At 42.6% G+C, this 22019-nt stretch overlaps 1 long non-coding RNA gene across 1 annotated transcript; it reads right to left on the bottom strand.

Moving 5' to 3' along the window:
* Nucleotides 1–4780: 4780 nt before the first annotated feature.
* Nucleotides 4781–20156, bottom strand: LOC140843954 (uncharacterized). The gene is made up of 4 exons (XR_012121985.1): nucleotides 20022–20156; nucleotides 19841–19935; nucleotides 8269–8349; nucleotides 4781–5852 (listed from the first exon to the last, which is right to left on the bottom strand). It is a non-coding gene; the product is annotated as an uncharacterized lncRNA (long non-coding RNA).
* Between the last annotated feature and the right edge of the window lie 1863 nt (nucleotides 20157–22019).

Here is a 22019-nt window from a genome sequence, read left to right as displayed (position 1 = left end):
AGGCTAGTACCGAAGGGAATAGTCTGTCAAGAGAAGGGAGTGAGGATTGCTTTGGGTGGGGACAACAGAGGAGGCCGAGTTGGGGCGCCCCGAGCCACCACCCGTCTGCACCCAAGCTTTTGTCCTGCGGGAGGTAAATGCTCCCAGGAACGGAACACAAGGTGGCGCTGTTGTATCTGCGCTAAACTAGCCGCAGCCCAGCCCTTAGAGCTGTTCCTAGATTTGGTCTGAAAGCGTTCAGTGCCTGAGGCTGGAAAGGAGAGGTTTAGCAGCGTCCCTACCGTTTCAGACAATTTCAGACAAAAAGCCAAGTAGAAAAGGCGCAGCACAGGAAGTTCCTTCCTTCTGTGGAAGCTTCTGGGGAAACCATCTCAACATAAAGTTAAAAAGTGCACATGGGTGCCTTTTGTACTCAGTCACCGAAGCATAAGACGCCAGGCCTGCAAGAGAGGTCGAGATATTATCCCACCCGCTTCCCTATTTTCATTTATGAAATGATCAGCCAATTACACTTTCTTCTTGGTTTTAAATTTTCTTAAGGAAGGAAATGGGGCAAATTAACGATCCCCAGTACCTGCCAGTTCTCCCCTCCGCTACGCTCCGCGCTTCCCACCCTCCTCTCTCCGAATTCACACGCAAGGGGTAGAGAGGATTTCAGCTGCAGGCCTGCCAGCGAGCAGCCTGGGAGGACAGGAAATCCGGGGGCTTGGGTCCCCTCCCTCGCCTGGACAGGGCAGCCCCAGATGGTGCATCTCAAAGCGGAGTGGTCAGACCCGCATCAGGGGGAGAGTTGGATCGCAGAACCACCGGGGAAGCTTTTTTTTTTTTTTTTAGAAAAAATAGATGCCTTTCAGGTTCACGTGCACAAAACTGCTCAATCAGAAAATTCAGGGCAGGGCCTAAGAATTGCACTTAAAAAACAAAACACAAAAATGAGGGATCTTTTTCCCCCGAAAAACCTCTTTGCTATCTCAAGTTAAGGACACTACCTGCAAATTCACGCACAGGCAGCCCGGCACAGGTCTCCTGTCTGGTGAGCAGGCACCACTAGGTGAAGTAACTTAAATCCCATCGCGGCTTGAACATTTTCAGGCATTCCCTATACTAATGCCCTTGAAAAAATTAAATTATCACAGGTCCAAAATGATTTCCTCCTCACTGGATCCCCAGTCCTTTGAACAATCAGTTGTGCATGGAGCTAAAACCAATGTTTTCTAAATTGTTTATAGCCACGAAACAGGAAGGTCCAGGACTATTACTGCAGTTACAAAGAAATCTAATAAGAACACAGGTGTTACATGAGCTATTGTTATATATACTATACTTGCTTCCTACATGCTATTTTATTTTCCTATAATTGTAAACGATGATTGGTCGAAATTTATGAAAATAGTATTGTGACCGTTTCAGAGTTTATTCTTCCAGAACTGGAGAGTTACATTTTTCAAGCTAACTATTTAGCCAGTATATAAGTTTATAAGTCATATTCTTGTCAAGTCAGCTGTTAGCAGATTCACTCACAAAAACTCCTCTGGGAAAATTTGGCTTTCTGACTTTTAGACTTTGTCTAATTTAGGAAAGTGAAATGCAATGACGATACAATTCAGATCATTCACACCCCAAACGTCTCCTCTGAAAAAATGAGATCATTGAAGCTACATTTATTTACTCTGGCTGATAGTATTGAGGTAATTAATTCTGCTTCCTGTTTCCCCTTTGCCAATATAATGTGACCTCAATGTTATTTTCTAAGTAACTCGATTAGGAGATTTGGCTTGCATACGCAACTCCTGCAAATGGGTAATTATTCTAGCAAACAGAAGCTAATACTTTTTGCAAGCCACAGTCTTGGTGTCATTTTCAAATATTTGGTTCTTATTATTTGCAGCTTAAAAGCCATTCACAAGTCTAATTGATTTGTTCCCCAGCAATCTGAAGATCAATGCTTCCAACCCCATGGAATGAATACATAAAATGATGCAAGAAGCCAAGATCAGCATTTAATTAAATATTAAGGGAAGTCATTGTTGGAGCTAAGCTCCAATAAATGCCTTTTAGGTAATCTGTCCATTCGACCTTTCAAACCACCTCTCAAAATTTGTCCCAGTTACTACTGTTTATCAGTTATAATTTCCATATTCCTCTGCTGCTCCATCATTCTGTTTCAAATTATCTCTAAGCCTGTGATTCGCCAAATAATTACATCTGCATTTCCCTGATTTTCCATGAGTCTGTCATCCTTTCAAGATCACTCACAAATGCATTTGTCCCCTTTATCAGAAGGACACCAGCGCCACAGCTCTTTGTCTGCTGCAACTCCCAAGCCCAGGGCATAAAAACAGCTGTGTCCTCTAGAGTGCTCTGAACCATTCAGAAAAAAGGTCTGTCCCGGAATCACCATCATCTGCAATGTCTTCTCTGAAAGCAAGGCACAGGAAAAACCTCCAGAACCGTCAGTGACCTCATGAGGCACAGAAGAAAAGAATATATGCTCACAACAATACAGCGTTTCTTTCTTGTACGGTGGGGACTTCTTTGAGCCCTGATTTTTGTTACTGGACTTGGGCCTGGTGGTGTGGTCGCTCTGAGTAGGAGGAAATCTGCCTGAGGACTCAGCATTTTGCATCTTGAAGCAGGCCATCTGCTTTCAAGGCCACCTCTGAGTGCTGTCTCCCAAGGACCACCGAAGATGCGTTCTTCCTGCAGGCTGAAAACCTTGCTCCTTCTATGCTCAGAAGCCCTCCTCAGTGCTGTGGGTGAACCGGAGGTCACGATGTCAGATAGCAGCTCCTCAGTCAGCAAGTTTTTAGCTCTGTCCTTCATCAACTTCCCGAACTTCTCTGGCTGGAGAAACCTCACCTATAAAATGAAAACCCTATCTCCTTCTCAGAATTGTTTGCATGGAAATAATTCAATGAGATGCAACGCTCTGGCACAGTCTGTAAGTTGTGGCTGCTGCACGGATGTCAGGAGTACTGGCTGTTGGGAAAGCCCGGACCTCAGGGGCACCCAGCAAGCAAGTAGTGGAAAGAGAATGTTAAATCTTCTACATGTAGATGTTCAAATGAAAACAAATGAAAGGCTATTAAGCCTTCATGATACTCAATACACAAATTAAAGCTGATGCCTTTTCTAGGTCTGCATGTGAAGTGGTCACGGGACTGGGTACCTGGGACAGGGCCACCAGAGGGGTGACAGCGGTGTCCTCACACATCTGTAGGCATCCTCACATTGCAGCACGCTGTTTGTGCATGTGCCATGTGGCGGGCAGAATAGCAGCCACCCCTGAAGATGTGTGTGTTATAATCTCTGGACACTTTGACTAGGTTTCCCCCTATGGCAAAAAGACTCTTTATAGATGTGAGTAAGTGAAGGATCAGGAGATGGGGAGACCATCCTGGATTATCTGGCTGGGTCCAATGTCCTCACCAGGGTCCTTCTAATAAAAGAACACGGGAGCCAGAGTGTCCTAGTAGAAAGATGTGACAACTGAAGCACAGGCCAGAACGAGATGATCGCCGGACAGGCCACAGCCCAGGGAATGAGGGCACCCTCTGGAAGCCGGAGCCGTCTGGGAAGCCGCATGGCCCTACAGCCTCCGTGAAGCACTCAGCCCACCAGCACCTGAGTTCAATCCAGTGAGACCCATTTGGGGCTTCTGACATGCAGAGTGGTACAATCATAACTGTGTTGTTTCAAGCAAACTAACTTTGTGGTCATTTGATACAGGGGCAATAGAAAACCCACATTCTGTTAAGTGGGTTTGTAAACAGCAGTTTCTGGTTTTAACTAAACTGATTGTCACCAAATGGACAAACGTCCTCTAAAGTGATTCCTACAGAGAAACCGTTGCTGAAAGACAGCTCTGATCATGCAGGCCCAGGTGAGCAAGAAATGGCAGCGCTCAACTTGACTTCTCGTTCTGAGGTCAGAGCAATGATGATCTAACACCCTGAATCCTTTTGTTTCCACTACAATAATTTTTTTAAGGGAAGACAATGGTTTTCATGTCATGAATACCTGAAATAAAAGTAATATGATATTACTTTTAACATATGTTTTCCATCTCTATGAAGTCTTTTTTAAACTCCATGAAGTCCTTTTTAAAATTAACCTTTTTACTTCATAATAATTATAGAGCCACTTGCAGTTGTAAGAAGTAACCCCAGCACCTTCCATCCCATTTCCCCTAGTAGTGACATCTAGCCTAACTATAACTGCAATATCACAACCAAGACTTTGACATTGATACAACTCACTGGCCTTATAGATTTCACCAGTTTTACATGCATTTGGGTCTGTGTATTTTTTGTACTTATATTTTACATTTATACAGAGGAGAGAAATGTGAGAATGTTCCGTGGACAACCCAAGCCAAGTAGCACTGAAAGGAGTTTTATAAGAAATCAATACAAAAAAAAACTGCATGCAGTGTTTTATCACATGTGTAGATTCATGTAACCACCACTAGTCAAGTATACAATGATTCCATCACAAGGTCCCATCACGCTACTCATCTATAGTCACATCTACTCCCCTCCCCATTTCCTCTTAATCTTTAGCAGCCAGTCATGTTTCCAGCTCCATAATTTTGTCATTTTAAAATTATTACACAAATGAAACAATTTACTACATAACTTTCTGACACTGGCTTTGCTACATGCAGCACACTCCCGGTGGGATCCATCCAAGCAATTGCTTCTATTAGTTTTTTCATTGCTGCCATATCAAATCACCACAAATGTGGCTACTTAAAAAACACACATTTATTAACTTGCATTTCTGAAGGTCAGTCGGCCCCTCGGCTTAGAATCTCACAAGGCCTAAATCAAGGCCTGCATTCCTTTCTGGAGACACTGGGGATGAAACTGTTGCAAGCTCATGCAGGGTGTTGGCTAAATTCAGTTTCTTGCAGTTGTAGGACAGAGGTTCTCACTCCCATGCTGGCTGTCAGCTGGGAGACAGTCTGCCCAAGAGGCTGCCTGCATCTTCTTATGCTTTCCATGTGGCCCATCCCCAGCAGGAGCAGATGAGACCCTCTGACACTTGGAATTTCTCTGACTGGTCGCCAGTTTTTACTATCTTAAGTTGGGAAAGAAACCTGAAGGCCCGCGTACATTTCTAATGTGGCATTAGCTGACGTTCCCTGGATCCATTAAGAATTCCTAGACAATACTCCCTATAAAAAGATTTTTCCTTTTATTATACATTGGACAGCAATTTACGATCAGGGCTACAGCTTGAAACCTGAGACGGCCACAGAGGAAAGAAACTTGAGAATGTTCCATGGTCCACCGAAGCCAAGTAGCATTAAAAGGAGTTTCCCAAGAAATCATTCATTCATTCAGCAAGCATTTACTTACATAGTCAATGCACCATGCTACCTGTTGTGACCTCCGATACATACAGTCCTTGTCCTAATGGAGGCGCAGCTCAGCGTAAAATCCAGGTCAGCGAAGAAGTAAATGCAAAGTTGTGTCTCAGGGAGGGGACAGAGCACTTGAAGCACACACAGGGCATGTGTTTGAGTCAGGAGTCATTGGGATGCGAGATACTGAAAGTCACTAAGGGTAGCAAGCACTGGCAATTTAATATACGGGCAGAGGTAATTCTCAGGACACCCAGCAGGTAGGAAGTAGAGCTGTCAGGAAGAATGGCAGCTGGTTTCCGGTTCTTTATCTTCCTGAAGCATTGCGGTCTTGCACATTTAATTTTTTCTGCTCATCTCTTTCACTTTCTGTAACCTGGCATTTATGATTATGATTATTGTTATTCTTCGTTTCTCCAGGCATGTGGTGAACTATGGAATCCCCACTGGAGCACCTCGGCGGAGTCTACGTCTTTTCCCTTTCCTAATATGAAGTGAAATGGATTATTATCTTAGGTTCCAAGCCAGATTCACAGGAGAGAATCTGACTGGCTTAATTTAGCTTGTGCACCCCTGTGGGCTAAGACACTTTTAAATTAGAGCGACTTCAAGGGATGTTATAGGCTGACTAGGGGGTTTGGGGAGAACAGCCTAAGGAAATGGCAACTAGCTGAGATGGCAGGAATAATTTTATCAAAAGCTGGGAGAGAGCACAGCACCCGCGGAGCCCTGAGAGTTCGGAGTGGCTGGAACTTAGGGTGGGGGTGGAACAGGAGACAGATGAGAACTTGAGCTTGAGAGGGAAGAAGAGGCCAGATCTTTACGAAGGACCTTGACAGTCTCGCTAAGGGGTCTGCTCTGGTGAGGTGGTCGCCCACGATATAAACTTTAGTGCTAACAATGCTGTCCCCCAGATCACCTCTTGTGACTGTACTGATTCTAATCACATCCTTCAGAAGACTAAATTAGGATCCTTTATTTTGGTTTATGGCCATGTACTTTCTCTCTGTTGTCTTCCAGTAACTACCCTTTTCTGACCTTTCTCTGGATCTTGCTTGAGATGCAGGGATGCAGAATCATGGTTTTGCATTGAGGTGGAAATATGTTTAGTTTCCATTACTTCCAGGGATGTCTAACATGTCTTCGACCTGTCTGAGGTACTGGGGGAAAAAGTCTAATACCTGGACTGAACCGTCTACTTCCATTCCCAGAAGAGGATATAAATAGAGGAAAAAACAAACCAAGGCATTAGGATAATTTGTGGATTTTCAGTTTTCATTCCTTTGAGACTTAACCCCAAGCATGACTCAGAAGGTCATAAGATAACAACTTGGAAAATTCCATTTCATAGCGATTTCTCCTAGAATAAGGGACAATAGGCACTGTGATAAGAGATGCCGACAGAAGAGATGCCAATTTAGTTACTTAAACTTGGTTTGCATAACTTGTCTCGTACAGGACATTCCTGTGTTGTGAAATATGTGGTGACAATCTCCACTCCCACCTCATTTGTTGAACTATACAGGCTTTTCCAGACTGTTTCTTCATGTCCATCAATCGTGACTCCAAGTTGAACTGACTTTCTACTACCAGTCTCCCCTCTTCCATGTGTTTGAATTTTTCTATTAGTGTTTCCAGTTGTACCTTCTCATTTTCACCGTCCAATAAGCCTTGGTTAGAACTGGCTTACTGAATTTCTTTCTCATCATTTTATCTCTGGACTGCTTAAAGATACTTTACTGCACTCAGAGCAAAGAGATTCAATATCTATTTAAGAAATCGCTTGGAAAGGGATAAACAGGTAGAGTGACTTTTAATGGTGGCTTCTTTGCCTTCCGGGGCTTGGGCCAGGGTCAAAGCAAAGTCAGGTTTAGGTAGGACTTTTGCTACCTTGTGCCAAACAAGAGTACACTCCATGGAGTTAACCCTCCGGAGGACAGCATGAATGGCTGTCACCTCTTTGTGCCCTGAAGCCACAGGAATAGCCTCACTGTGGCACAGGTTCTCTCTCCCCTTGTTTCTGGGCGTGTGACTAAATGCACGTCCAGGGGGCTGAGTGAGTGCCTGCTCTGGGATTTCTGTCTCCCTGCTTGAGAAAATAGAAGTTAACTAATTCTCTGGCGAAACAATGCTCTTCTGGGTAGATCCCTGGGGGCTAACCATTTTCAATAATTCAAAACGAAGCATCAATTCCAGTTTAGAGAAGAACTGGTTCTCACTGAAATGTTGACTTTCGAACTTTAAGAATTTGAATCCAAGAGTAAAGGACTAGAGACACTTTTTAACCTCAGGGCCAAATGTTGGAGCTCTGTTCTGCTGCAGTTTTTCCTTAGCAAATGTTTTGGTGCTGGCTCCAATCTGTCACTGAGCTGACTTTTACCCAAACTGGCACTTCGTGAATAATTCATATTTATGGAAGTACAAAGTCCATGAAAAAAATATTATTTTTGCCACTGACTTGAATAGCCAGGATATGTGTCATCCCTCAGCATTAATTTTTGATGGCTTGCTCCTTGGATAACAGAAAATGAGGCCACAGAAGGCTGAGAGAGCAAAATATACTCTTCCTTTTATACATGGAGATATACAACTCCAGTTTTCTCCAGAAAATATAAAAGAACATTTCGCTGAACACATCAAGAGCATCTTAGAGAAGGAACTATGGCACCAAAGAGTGACAGAGCCCAAACAGATGAGACTGAAACCAAAATACGACGGATACTTCAACACTAAACAAGTACCAAAGAGATTAAACGCTCATTAAGCTAAATTCTGCTTTGTATTATTCGCAACAACTTTCCCCTGAAGGATTTCAGGGGACTTTCCAGATCTCAGGGATATAACCCAGCAAGCTTTCTATTACATTATGAAATGACATAGTACAAAAAAGTCATAAATACCTTCTTCATTCATGCATCCAACTTCATTTTCATTTTCTCGATTCATGAGATAAAATCTCTCTACTGTTGTGGTTTCACTGGCTTGAAAATAAAAAAGAAATATAAACACACAACCATAACAATATAGAGTTTTCAGTTTTCTCTATTTTTTATTTAATGCAAACAATCCTAAAACAGATGATTTCACCATTAGCTCTTTGTTTTAAAAATATAAGTAAAATAAATGTGCATATGTATATATGTATTTTTCCTATCCTACACTAAACTGTAGACTTTGCCAGGCTGTGGTAGGTACTCATCTTCAAGAGTATGACCAAGGGGGTTCTCCCTTAAAAGATGAAATTTTCAATCATGATGCTAAGAGCATTTCCTTAGGAGTAGAGCAGAGAGGCATCATAACATGGAGCAATGATTTGCCAATTTGCAGAATTCACACAAAAGGCAAGACTTTGTGATGGTTCTGAATGTTTAGTTCCAAGCCAATTCTGTGTTGACAGACAGGGCAGAGAAGCTGATTAACACCATCTCGGTGGCGTAGTGTTCTCAGATATTTTTGTTGCACTTAAAAAAATGAGTCTGCTGTTTATTTATCAGGCATGAACCACACACACGATGGCAATCCTTCCCTGTACTAGTGATGCCCTGGGCTTGCCGGACTGGCCTTTTTAGGAGTTCTGGGGCAAAACATGCTTAGGTTTCTCAAACAGCATTAGTCCCTTGAGGAATAAACAAGTACCCATGTCCTCATTTTCAACAGGGAAACTGGGACAGGAAAAATTAATTTATAGCTATATCTCTGTTTAGAAAAACAAAAAATAGAAGAGGAAAAAGAGACAGTTTTCCAGATAATTGATGTGAAACCATGTGACATTTTGATTTGTGTAACTGTTTTAATATACTTTGTATTTGCAATTCGTGTTTTAGTTTTAGGGGCACAAAAGGATTAAAATATTGAGTATTTTTTAACTTTCTAATTCCACATTTCAATTGCCAGACACCCTTAAGTTATTATAGGATAGAAATATAGCCAGTAATGGTATTTTTAACCATATGTAAATTTCACTGTCTTCCAAATCTGGGAGAAGAAATAGAATACTGTTACGCTTGAAAGAATAGTTTGTAAGGTTAAAAAAAATCATTCATTTGCACTCTGGCTTCATGAAATTGACATGACAGAAGAAAATCTAGAAGCAGGAGTAAATTGGTAGTGAATTGAACCTCACGGCATCATTAAACAGGTGTATCTGACCACCCTAATCAGCAAACTCTAACTTGAATAATGAGAAATGCAGAAACAATGTGTATAGTTTTCTTTCTAAATGAATAAATAAAGGTGAATAAGGAATGGACCATGATACTAAATGGAAGAGCTGAAACTACAAAACTCTTAGAAGAAAACAAAGGAACAAATATTCATGACCTTGAGTCAGGCAGTTGTATCTTAGATATGACACCAAAAGCAAAAGTGACAAAAGAAAAAAGATACATTGGATTTCATCAAAATTTAAATCTGTTGTGCTTCAAAGGAAACCACTAAGAGAGTGAAAATATAATCCACAGAATGGGAGAAAATATTTGCAAATTATATGTGTGAGGAGGAACCTGTAACTAGACAATCTAAAGAACTCTGAAATTCAACAATAAAAATAAATAATTTAATTTACAAATGGGCAGAGGATTTGCATAGGTATTTCTCCTCAGAAGACATGGAAATAGCCAAAGGCCAATGAAAACAAGCTCAGCATCATTAGAAATTACAGAAAATCAAATTAAAACCATAGATACCACCTCCCACCCACCAAAATGACTAAAATAAAAAAGATAGAAAATAACAAGTGTTGATGAGGATATGGAGAAAGTGTAAGTCAATTGCTTCCATTGCTGGTGGGACAGTAAAATGGCATAACCATTTTGGAAAAAAACAGGCTTATAATTCCTCAAAATGCTAAACAGAAAGTTACCATATGACCCAGCAATTCTATTCCTCAGTGTATACTCAAGAGAATTTCAAACATACACAAAACCTTGTAGCTGAAACTTGATATCATTATTCATGATATCAAAAACTATAAATGACCCAAATAACATCAGCTGATGACTGGATGAACAAAATATTGTACAGCTGAAATTTTATTTGGCTATAAAAAGTAATGTGAAGTACTGATGTATTGCAATATAGATGAATCTTGAAAACATTATGCCGAAAGATGGTAACACAAAACACGATGTATCGCATGACTCCATCTATATGAAATGTCCAGAATAGACAAATTCATAGACACAGAAGTATAGCAGTGATTTCCAGGGTCTAGGGAGAGGAAAGCATGGGGAGTGACTGCTAATTGGTGTGGGATTTCTTTTTTGGATAGTGAAAACATTGCAAAATTAGGGCTGATGGATATATGACTCTGTTAATATGCTAAAAACTACTCGTGTTCACCTTAAAATGGTGAGTTTTATGGTATATGAATTATAATATGGCAATTTTATTTAAATTTGTGACTGAGTCCAGTTTGAGTGGCTGAAATGTGGGGCAGAGAGAGTTGCAAAATAAGTGTGACCAGTTCCTTACAGGGTACAGAATCTTTACTATGATTTCTTGAAAGAATGCTCTGAATTCATATTCTGTGTTCCTGAACTGGAATGACTCTAATATATTCAAAGTATAAGAAGAAGGGGTCACTCTTCTGAGGAAATTGGGCAATACCTTCTGAACACATGAAAAAGGCAGCAGGTCACTCCATGCACTTTGCATAAGTTAATGTTTGAAATCAAGTTGAATTCCAGAAACTGTGAACGTCAGCTTAAAGCACAACAATCCATCAGAGCGCCAATCAAGTTGGTTTCTGCTGTGAACTGACTTCTTTCTTTGGAGTAAAAAATCACATTCATTCAAACTCAAAAGACTTTGAATCAGTTGCTTATGGAATCATGGATATTTGTATTAAACATATAGAATCTCACCGATAATATATACCATTATGTATTACATATGTGTATATCACACACACACATACACACATATAAATACACACAATCTTAGAAATTCTAAGTGAGTCATCTGGAGTAGTCTCAGATAAAGAATGATTTTGCTTAAAACTGGGACTAAAAATGATTTATTTATTCCTTTGGAAAAGCATAATCATTGTACTTAATCAGAAAAAAGTTATTATTACAACTGTTGAGAATAAGCTATCACAAAGATGTTTTCCTTTGCTCTTGTCCCTGGTATAAAGTTCTACAAGTCTATGTGAGCATGTTACCTTTTTAGTTTTATTCCAAATGGTGTTCGGGGGGCGGGGGTAGAAATTTTTAGTTCTAAAGTGACACTGGCAAAGATTTCATAAATTTGGGCAACAGATGGTGCGTAGTATTTATGAGCCCAGTTGTTGAATGCTTACAAAGTGACTCATGAGCTGATAGCTGTTTATTGAAGGGGAGGAAATGGCTTTCTCTTGTTTAAAATGTTGTTGAGCTGCAGAGAGGAGGCAAATCTCACTCAGCACTCAGTCTGTCTCCTTTCTAGTTTTATTCACAACAGGCAAGGTTTCTTTTGTTCAAATTATTTATCGCATCTAACTATTCTTTTAAGAGTTTTTATATCCTAGGCCAGATTTTTACTCCCAGTGAAAGATGCCTGCAATGTGTTTGCATGACTATGCTGTACCCTGTTTTCCATATATAAGAAAGCATGTCCACATACGTGGATAAATTCATTAAATTTGCTTGTACATCATATTTGATTTGAGTAAACCAGACTGTTAATGTTTGGGTTTCTTTTCATCACAAGACGAAATTAAAGTGGAAAATGAAGGAGTATAATGCTATTCACAGATTCTGAATGACAATTGGTGATGAGGTATGTGGTCGGAGGGTGGGGAAAGGGTTTTAGCAACTCTTGGTCATTGAAGTTTGTAGGTCAAACACTATACATGTGACAATGATGTGATCTGAATCTTGACTATAGCTGGTGACTATCGAAGGCTGCCCTGTGGCTTATATTTTGGAGTAGCATTATTATGAGCATTGTAATACGGGTGCATTTTTGTTTTAATTGCCACTATTATTTTTGATAGTTAAGGCCCTTGCCAGACTCAAGCTGATGGGAGGGTTAAGGGCACTGAGATTGTAAAGAGGCAGGGAATTCTCAGATCTACAGTCTAATCTTTGGGGGGAAATGTGAGAACCAAAGATTACGAGTTTGATGTTCAGGACTGAAAATGGAGTGAATACTAAAAAGCCCAGATATTTTAAGATGACAGGCTGAATGTATTCATCTGAATCTGCGGTTCCTTCTCTGCCTGCTCCCTCCCCCTCTGCAGAGCTGTGTGACACTCCGCAGGGGAAGCTGTTGGAGCCTGCTGTGTGAAAAGCTGCTTGAGGAACAAGATTGTCATTCTTCCCCAATAGCAAAGATGCCTAGATATTTCATGTTTAAAAAATCCAAGTAGCAAAATTAAGTTGATTGTGGCCACCCAACACTAGTCCACCTCTCTCCCCAACTTTAGAAGAGCCCTCTGACCTCACCTGCTGTCAGGGAAAAGGATGATATTGCTAGAATCTTTCTAGCCCAGACTAGACTTGATTTTGCATTCTTTATGGATTTGGGGTATGAAAGTATGCAAAATCATTTCAAACTCAAGTTTGGAATTAAGGGAAAAGATACAGTTTGCTACCTTTATGCGTGTATCATTCAAATTATTCCTTGAAAATTATACCTCATTTTCTAAGGTGTCACTTCTCCATGGCAGAAAACTGCATAAAGGCGCCAGGTCTGAGGTCTGAGACTTAGTATATAATAATTTTGGACTAATGGTTCTGAATTCCGTGTTGTAAAGTATATTCAGATCAAAGATAAGGGCCAGGTCATTTGCCATCCACAAAGGAGAAATCTCATCTTCTAGCTGGTGTAGCAAACTATGACCTGAGAGCGACTGCCTATAATATTTGCCATCCTAATCATTGCCATGACTGAAACTATGACCTGACTGAATAGATGGAGGCACCTCTTTCTTCCTGAGAACTCACACAGGTGCTGCTCAAGGATGCTTGATGCACGAGACCAAAGAAGGGAATCAAAAACCCATTGCACCCCTGAATAGCCTGCCAGCTGCAGTCAAAGCGTAATTGCTTTAGCTGTGACGTGCTAATAAGTTCAGGATTCCTCTTCTGCAATAAAGTTTCATATCCTGGATGCCTCTCTCACTTCTAGTTCATTTCTGGTATAGGAAGAGAAAACAGTAGTTTAGTGTGTTCAGGGATTGAGCCCTGCAAAAAGTGTCCACTGAAAAGGAATTTCTGCACAAGGACACCTGGAGAGAGAGGATGTTTCACTCTTACCCAATAATCTCTGGTTCCCAGGCCTGGATAGAAAACAAACATCACTATTTCCTGTTCTTTAACATGGAGATCGTGCAGGATGTGGAGGAAGATTAACTGAGCTGATGTAGACAGGCCCTCAGCATGGCACCTGGCTAATAGCCTGTGCTCAATAAATGGCAGCAGCATCTATTTTGCTCTTATTAAAATTAATCAAAACAGAGACAGAACAACAACTCACTGTTATGGGAAAAAAAAAACATTAGGAATAAAGAGACAAGGCAAATGTAATCCCTTGCTCTACCTTTTGGCATTTATTGACTTCAGAATTAGATGAGTCATTTAAAAGAATTATAGAATTTGAGAGCTGAAAGGCACTTTATTCATCCATTTGTTTAACGAACATCTATTGAGTACCTACCATATGTCCTTGGTGGATATGGAAAAATGACAAGACACCGTCCCTGGACACCGTCCCTGCCATCGGGGGACTCACACCCTAAAGGGAATGGCTTATGGACGATGATGCGACAGGCGAGAAATGCAGTGAGAGGGACGTGCAGAATGTTTAATGGATGGAGACTCAACTCAGTCATTGACCTGTGAAGTCCTCGTGGTTAGGCAAAGCTACCCGGAGTTTGTAAGCTGAATTATATACATGATGATGGAAGGGTTCGAATTTTTATCTATAGCTGCTTAGAAAAGTATGTAACTTGCCTAGGATCATAATGAGACAGGTTCAGACCTTCTGGGGGCAGGCAGTTACCAAAAGCCAATGGGAAGACCTCGTGATCCACGGTCAGGAAAGGCCCTGCTCACTAAAGCCAGATGCCTGCCTTGGGGGACTAAGACCACCTGTGACTGTCGAGTCCTATAAGGCAGGGTTGAAGCTCAAGACCAAATATCCAATAGTAGATAATATTTTGGCAAGTAGCAATAGTAGGAATTCCAGTCTAATCCAGAAGGTGGATAATATTAGGATGTGGTTCTGGGATATAGTGCATTCAGAGTCAGACTCTAGTCGGTGATGGAGAGAATGGAATATGGAATCTATCTCCTGGGAAAATCTGAACCCTTAGGATGGATATCAACAGCCCTAGATAAGCAAGCTGTGGTTTAGCTAAAGCCTTAGAGGGTTCCCCAGAGCAGAAGGCATGGGATCCACAGGCTGTGGAAGGGGGAGAAGTTTGGAGACCATTGCTAAGTATTAGGTCAAGATTGTGAGGATGTGGAATGAGCAGGACATGTTCTCAACCACTCTCATCACCTGGCCCTGTGTGAGGCAAGGCCCTGGCGCATCTGATCCTAGCTCTGGACGGTAGTACACATGGATCAACTTACTAAAGGGTTGATTTCTGTCTCCACTGCATCCTTAACAAGACATAAGGTGATGCTAGCAGAACTTAACCCATTGGACACGCAGATACTAGTGTTTATCCAGAGCTGCTAACTGAGTGCATCTCCAGTTTGCTGGATACCCAGTGCAGTGTCTGAGAACAATTTGTGTAGACCTATGTGCATGATGGAAGGATATGTGATATGAAACTGGGAGCATTTGCCAAGTGCCTGGGTGTATGTAAAATCCCTTCTAGGAGATAGTGAAGGAGTCGCTCTTGAGAAATCATGTAATTAAAAACATGCTTTTGGATATGAGCTCTTTGAAGCCTAGGTTAAGGCTTCTGAGGGTCCCACAGGCCTTCCTCTGAGCTTGCAAACCAGCAGATACCATGGCTGGTTTCCACCACTCACCAGCACTCTATCACTTGCCACTGCAGCAGGCATCACAGCTGCGGCGGGCCCAATCCGCACCCCCTACGGGGCGGGCACTCTCCTGCACCTCAAGGACGCAGAGGATCACAGTGTGGATGAGCTGCTCACGAGCTGTGCTCTCACAGTTTCACATACAATCATATCTTTCTGCACCAAGACTTTATGCTCACTCTCGCACTACTCATTTTGGGCTATTAGGATTGTCAGTGTAAAATTACTATTTTAGTGAGCAGCCACTATGTTGGGTATTTTAGAAATATTAGGTTGAATCTTTGAAACAACTCTATGACCCAGGCAGAATTATTAGCTCTATTTTGTAAGTAACTAAACTGAGGCTCTTAGAGGTTAAACAAATGGCCCCTAGAACCAAGAACTAGAAAGGAGCTCATCTACTTCTACTTGATACCCAACCCAGTGCTTTCCCGTCACTATCATAGTTTCCACACATTTGTCACAGGGCCTGACCCACCATTTGGACAATTTCTACTCTGTAGCAAGGCGCCCTCTAATGAACTTATGGACACCCTTTATTTCCTGAGATACTTAACAAAAGCAAGCAGGAAAATATAATAAAATGAAAAACAGGTTAAACAGAAAAGCCCAGTGGAAATAAATAAAAGGACCCTTTGTAGATTACCTACATACATGTAGCTGGGAGTACCAATTACACATACGTGTATTACCTGTACACACTGTCAAAATGATACAACTTCACTGGACAGGAAAAAAGGTGGGAGGCCTCAGCCCGTTCACTGGGTCTCTGAAAGCCAAGCCAATGCCATTTTCCACAAGAATGATCTCAGACGGGAGTGTCCAGGGCTGGGATCTGCCCCACTGTGTTCCCTGAACACCGCCGGGCAGACCCAGAGCTGCTGGTGTGGAAATGCAGCCACGGTCCCCAGAACAACTTACTTTGAGAAGGATGCTAAACACGGAGCCAACTCACATGTAAAAACGCAGGGTGTCCTTCACTTTTCCAAAGTAGGTCCTCTTACCCCTAGGAGAATGTTAATACTCCTCTTTTTTTAGAAATGTTCCCTTTTTGGATGAAAAATGTTCAAAGCCAGGGCAAAGCAGCCTTACTTGAGATAATTCAGGAAAATAGCTCCAGGGGGTGGGCGTTGAGAGGAGGTTTGAAAAACTGCCGAGAAAAACACAGAAAGGCTATCTTAGAATCACTTCCTTGGCTCTGGGATATCTCTTTGTTGTGCGGTCAAGGCAGCTATTTAGGGGTTTTTATGACAAGTCAGGGAAAGTCTGACTTAGTGTTTCCTGGGGAAGGCGAGCGGAGAGGGGGTGCGGGTGCTCTCGCGCCTGGGGCCGGGGCGGACAGAGATCTCCACCTCGGGCAGCCAGCTGGGGGGATTACAGTTCTGGGGTCCGAGGTGAAAAAAAAGCAAGGTTTGCTACAGGGAATTTGTGAAGCTTTTGATATGTACATTCCCAAGGAAATGAGACCCAGAAATGGAAAAGCCGCCCCCCCCCTTGGGAAAATCTCTCAGATCAGAATCAGTACAGGAGAGCTCGTGACCAGCACTGAATTCCTGTCCACCTTCCCCTCTCCGCTCACCTCCCAATGAGACAGGGACCATGGGTGTAGTCAGAGTAGGGTGAGGGTGGAATATTTACAGTCAGAGCAATGTAACAATGGGCAAAGAAGTTCCCAAAGTCTGTGCTAAGCATTATGCAAAGTTAAGGTCACACTAATTCTCTAGGGTAAAGATATAGACATCTTCAGTGAGGTCAGTTAAAGGTCAAAAGGCCAGGAGCAACTTGGCCTGGAATGTTTGAGTGTTCTGCAAGGGTATCAGCCTGACCTGTGACCCCACTGTCAGCCCTGGCAATCAGACTATGACCCAGCCCACCTTGAGGACAGGGCAGGTGGTACAAGTCCACACCCCTAAGCCTTTATTTTGATGTTCTCGAAAAATCCTCAACAGCCTATAAAACCCCCTAGACCATGCACCACTAGGGGCTCTCTTGTCCCCTCCTGGCATGAGCCAGGAACTCTATTCTCTCACTTTATTTCTAAATAAAAGCCTGTACCTTGCTCTCCTACCTTGAGTGTTTGTGAAGCTCATTCTTCGGCTTCGTGAACAAGAACCCTGGCATCACCAATGCACAGCAAATACCCATTTGGGAGCACTCGGGTAATATGTGCTCCACATCTATGGAGAGTCTGTTTTTCCAGACAGGCTCTGTGTCCTTTCTGTTATCCTGGGGAAGGTGCCAGCCTGCCTCTCTCTACCTCTATCCTGTTCAAAATAAATGAGAATTGTTCTCCAGCTTTTCACAAGAGATAGACTACAGCTGTATCAAAGTAGAGATACACACACTACTTCCAGAGCCATGGGGGAGAGGAATTTATTTTTTCTGGGAAACAAACTTGAGTATGTCTGTGACTGTAATTTTTTTTGGTCTTCTTGTGGCCAGGAGGTGACACATGTTTATAAATAGCTTTACGCCATTTTTATCCCCAAATCCACACCTTTCATCTCACCCCTTGAGGTCTCTGTAGAAAAGGTATTAAGGCAGAAAATACAAGGATGGCAATACAGTAATACATTAGAGGTGTTTCTTTAGCTTATATAATGATGTAGATTTGCCCTCTCTGAAGGTGAGGTTTAGAAATATGGAAGGAAATAAAAGGGATTTCATAAAACCTGGTGAGTTTTTAATAATCTCTTAAATTCCCCTGAACAGGGATCAAGGTTATTTTTCATCTGCAAGGAGAGCAACTTCACTCTTTCCAGGCTAAAAATGTCATGGTCAAAACTATTATTGGCCACAAGACCTTGGCAAAATTTCCAGAACAAAAGTCAAATATAGAAAAAAAAACCCTTCAGAATAAATAGTAAAGTACACATCAGAACAGAGTTTCTGAGTGTGGAAACAAACAATATTCCATAGTTGACTGTTTCTGCACAATTATCACATTAAATGTCACCATACCAATTAACTTCTAAACCTAAAACACATTATTCAGGTTTTCTACCCAGTACAGAAAAGGAAACTCCAAATATCACAAATCTGTGTCAGACATTCCTCAAATTGTTCTCAAATAGATTTTGTTTAGAATAACAAGAAAGTTGGTTTTCTAGGCATGGTTCTAGAAATAAATACCACTAGGGTATCTGGAAAAAAATGCCAGTACCAACAGGGTGTCTCTTTGATCCAGGAACTCCGTAATGAGAGGTTCTTAAACATAAAAGATTTGTGGTCACTGCTGTCAAACACCGCAACAGGCTGAGTTAGATTAAAGAAAGCCTAAAAGGCATATCTAGGTTTGAAAATCTAGGAAGGAGCCGACAAACTGATCCAAATGGCTGCTGCTTCCTACGGTGTCTGGATCTCCAACATCAGAGTGGTGACCACTCATTGGGGTTCTCTTTATTGTGGGATCTTGGCCATTCAGAGGCATCCTTTGTCTCAGGAGCTTGCTTAGCCTGGGCAGGAGCCACTCACGTAAGGGGAACACAGTGAGAAGAATTAAGCACTTACCTTACCTACTTATTTATGGCCAGGCACCTTCCTGAGATAGGGGAGAGAGGAGCTGATGACTAGTAACCTAGTGTAAGAACCAGCTGAAAGCATAGCTAGTCAGCAGCCATCTTTTTTTCTCTTCTATCTACAGAACTGAGTATTCTCCGGACAAGTGCCTAGGAAGGGCCGGGCCTGGGATGTGGTCTTGAGTGTGAGAGAAACGACCCTGGCTTTTCAGAGCTCTTATGGAATGCGGGGAAGACAGGCACTAACCAAAGCATCTCAAAATGATTTTTTTCATGTTAAGTGTTAATGAAGAACAAGATGTGATGGGTATATGGTTTGGGTATCAATCTACATGGGGATCAGAAGGTTTTACTTAGAAATTTGTGTTTATTTTGAGATGGAAGTCTGATAAATGAGTCAAAGTTGGATAAAGAGCAGACAAAGGTTCGGCCTAGCAAACGTAAAAGGTATTGGTCACATGACAAGGAAACTCCCACTGGGAGAGCCTTTCTTTCTCACATGTCTTCTCTGGTTTTATTTTCTAGGAAGTTTCTACTCCCTCTAACTGGCCCCATTGGCCACCTAGCACCTATGTGTGTGTGTGTGTTTTAAGACTTGGTTTTTTTAGAGCAATTTAAGATTCACAGCAAAACTGAGAGGAAAGTACAGATTTCCCAAATGCCCTTTACCTCCACATGGGAGCCTTTTAAAATAGGACAGAATCTCATCTTCTTAGGGCTGGTGCACTTAAGTGTCCAAGCACCTAGAAACGGGTTAGAATAAATAATCAGGGCCATATGGGGCTTCAGCATCCCCGTGATTCTAGATCCTTAATTCTGTAATTACAGGTTCTTTTTTCTTACTAGCAGGACTGAAAATAAGGCAGGAGCTGGCTTTAAAGAGTCAGAAAGTTTGGGTACCTGAGCAGGAAGGGAAGCCCCTCTTCCAGGACCCGTTCTGGTCTCGCGCAGGCGGAGCCCCCAGACATACTCACCCCACGAGAGCACCGCCCCTGGCAGATAACAGCGATGGCTTTTGTGCCTAGGCTCGGCAAGGGTGAACGACCTCAGGCGGCACTTAGGTTCAGAGCTGAGTTACAAAGCTCAGCAGAAAAGGAGACGTGGGGCCGGACCCAGGAATGTGTTTGGAGAGAAATCACCTCAAACTCTGCTCACCTGCAGTTGTGTGCCCAGCCACTCGGTGGGTGAGCCGCAGGGCTCGAGGGGTTACAGGTGGGGTCCCGCGTGGGCCTGTGGGCTCGGTCCTCTTCCTTTTACCCTTGACCCAGCTGCATGTCCTGCGAATCCTTATTTTTTGTCACCTGAGGATCCTGTGAAATCTGACACAGCTCAAAGTCCATGTTTTCCTTGACAATGAATGCATGATACCCTTGCAAGTGAGGACGTCTTTTGATGGGCAGGAATTATGACCATTAGGGTCTGAATAATGAAAATTAGTAAGAATAGAATTGAAATAAATAAGAATAATTTATTCTTAGGATTAAATGGCAATATTCATAAAGCTCTTAGAACAGTGGCTGGCACTCATCTACATATACGTACACAGACAGGGAGCTCACCATGGAGGGGGAAGCACACAGTGTAAAAGCTGTATTTATTTTTTGAATAAATACATATAATTCTGAATTGTAGCCTGGGCACTTTCCTCCTGTCAGTTACACTTCAGACCAAGACATCAAAAATCCATTTTTTTATTATGTGTTAAATCTCAAGTACAATGAACTGAATAAAAGAAAGAGAAGTCTTTGAGAACGTTAGTCCTACATGAAAATCGAAGACAAAACGTCTTGCCAATGGGTTTCAGCCCCGGGCAAGTTCACTATGGATTCAATGAGACCGAGGAATCACAGTGAAACATTCTTGGGGTGAAAGGGTTTATACTCAACTTTATTCCCATGGTGGCAGGTCAATCACTGCCACCCGTCCACTCGAAGCGAGTCTGCATGCAGCAAGCCCATCTCTGCCTCTTTATGCTAGTGAGCACCCCTAACAATTCCTACCCCAGCAAGCACCTCAAGCTCAGCTTTCCTGCAGCCGTGCCACCATGTCTCCCAGAGCACTCTGCGGAGCTCTTTATATAGAGTCAATAGCAACGCATTGCCCACACGTGTGCAGTGAGCTAGCCAACCAGGGCCAGCTGAGAATCCTGGCCACAGGAACCTTCACTTTATCCACAGCAAATAAGAGGCCTGAACCATAAAAATCAACACATTAATATACTCGACGCTGATTAGAGCAGTGCCTCATAAATTTAGATAAAATGGGATTTACCTGGAGAGCAAAAACGCATGTGGAACATGTAATGCTTGGCTAAAAAAAAAAAATATTTTTAACTGGCTTAGCTATAATACTAAAAGTGAAAACTAGAATCCAGTATCTTAACCCTGGATGTCAGCAATTGCCGGGTGGGGCTGTGACCTTCCCAAAGGAAGACTCCACAGTGCCCATAGTTCCTCATTTCTTAATTCAAAACTGCAGGAAATAGCCTTTGGATATGCAAACATTTGTTCCTGATCACCGGTCCCTCTTCTAGAAAAAGAACAAGAGCTTTAAAGTCGCCTTTGGACAGGCCCAGGTGGTTAAGGCCTACAACAGGTTTCCCTCCCCCCAGGAGCTGGGACCCTGCTGGCGCTGGGCCACCACACCTCTTCTGGATTTATTAGAGGGTGAAAGCCAGGTGCTGATAACCTACGTCCTGCTTCTCTGTCTCGGTGGCCAGCCACGTGGACGAGTACTGAAGAGTCACTCGAAGAACCACTGCAGCCGCCTCCAGTGGCTGGGCTCACTGGGGGGCTCACCATGGGAATAAAGTTGGGTATAAACCCTTTCACCCCACTGTTTCAATTGTCTCCCAGAAAGCAGATGTGGACAGGAAGGCCTCCAAACGTGTCTGGCTGCCACGGGGTCAGAAGGCTGACAGGAATTGTCTGGGCTGCTCACTAGCGTAAGAGCTGTGGGTCACAGAAATGGGACCCCAGTGAGGTGCCCCTGCAGGCTTATGGCTCAGGGAGCACCTGATTCACCAAGTCTCTCCATCTCTGCAGGGAATGTGTAACTGGGGTGGCTGGAGGGGTGTTATGAGAACGGCTGTTTGAAGTCCCCCTAGGCATGCGCTCACAGGGCAGTCCACCTTTCCACGCAGAGCTCATTTGG

The sequence above is a fragment of the Manis javanica genome, chromosome 1, assembly GCF_040802235.1.
Source record: "Manis javanica isolate MJ-LG chromosome 1, MJ_LKY, whole genome shotgun sequence".
NCBI classification, from domain to species: domain Eukaryota; kingdom Metazoa; phylum Chordata; class Mammalia; order Pholidota; family Manidae; genus Manis; species Manis javanica.
This window is presented reverse-complemented; position numbering and strand designations above follow the sequence as displayed.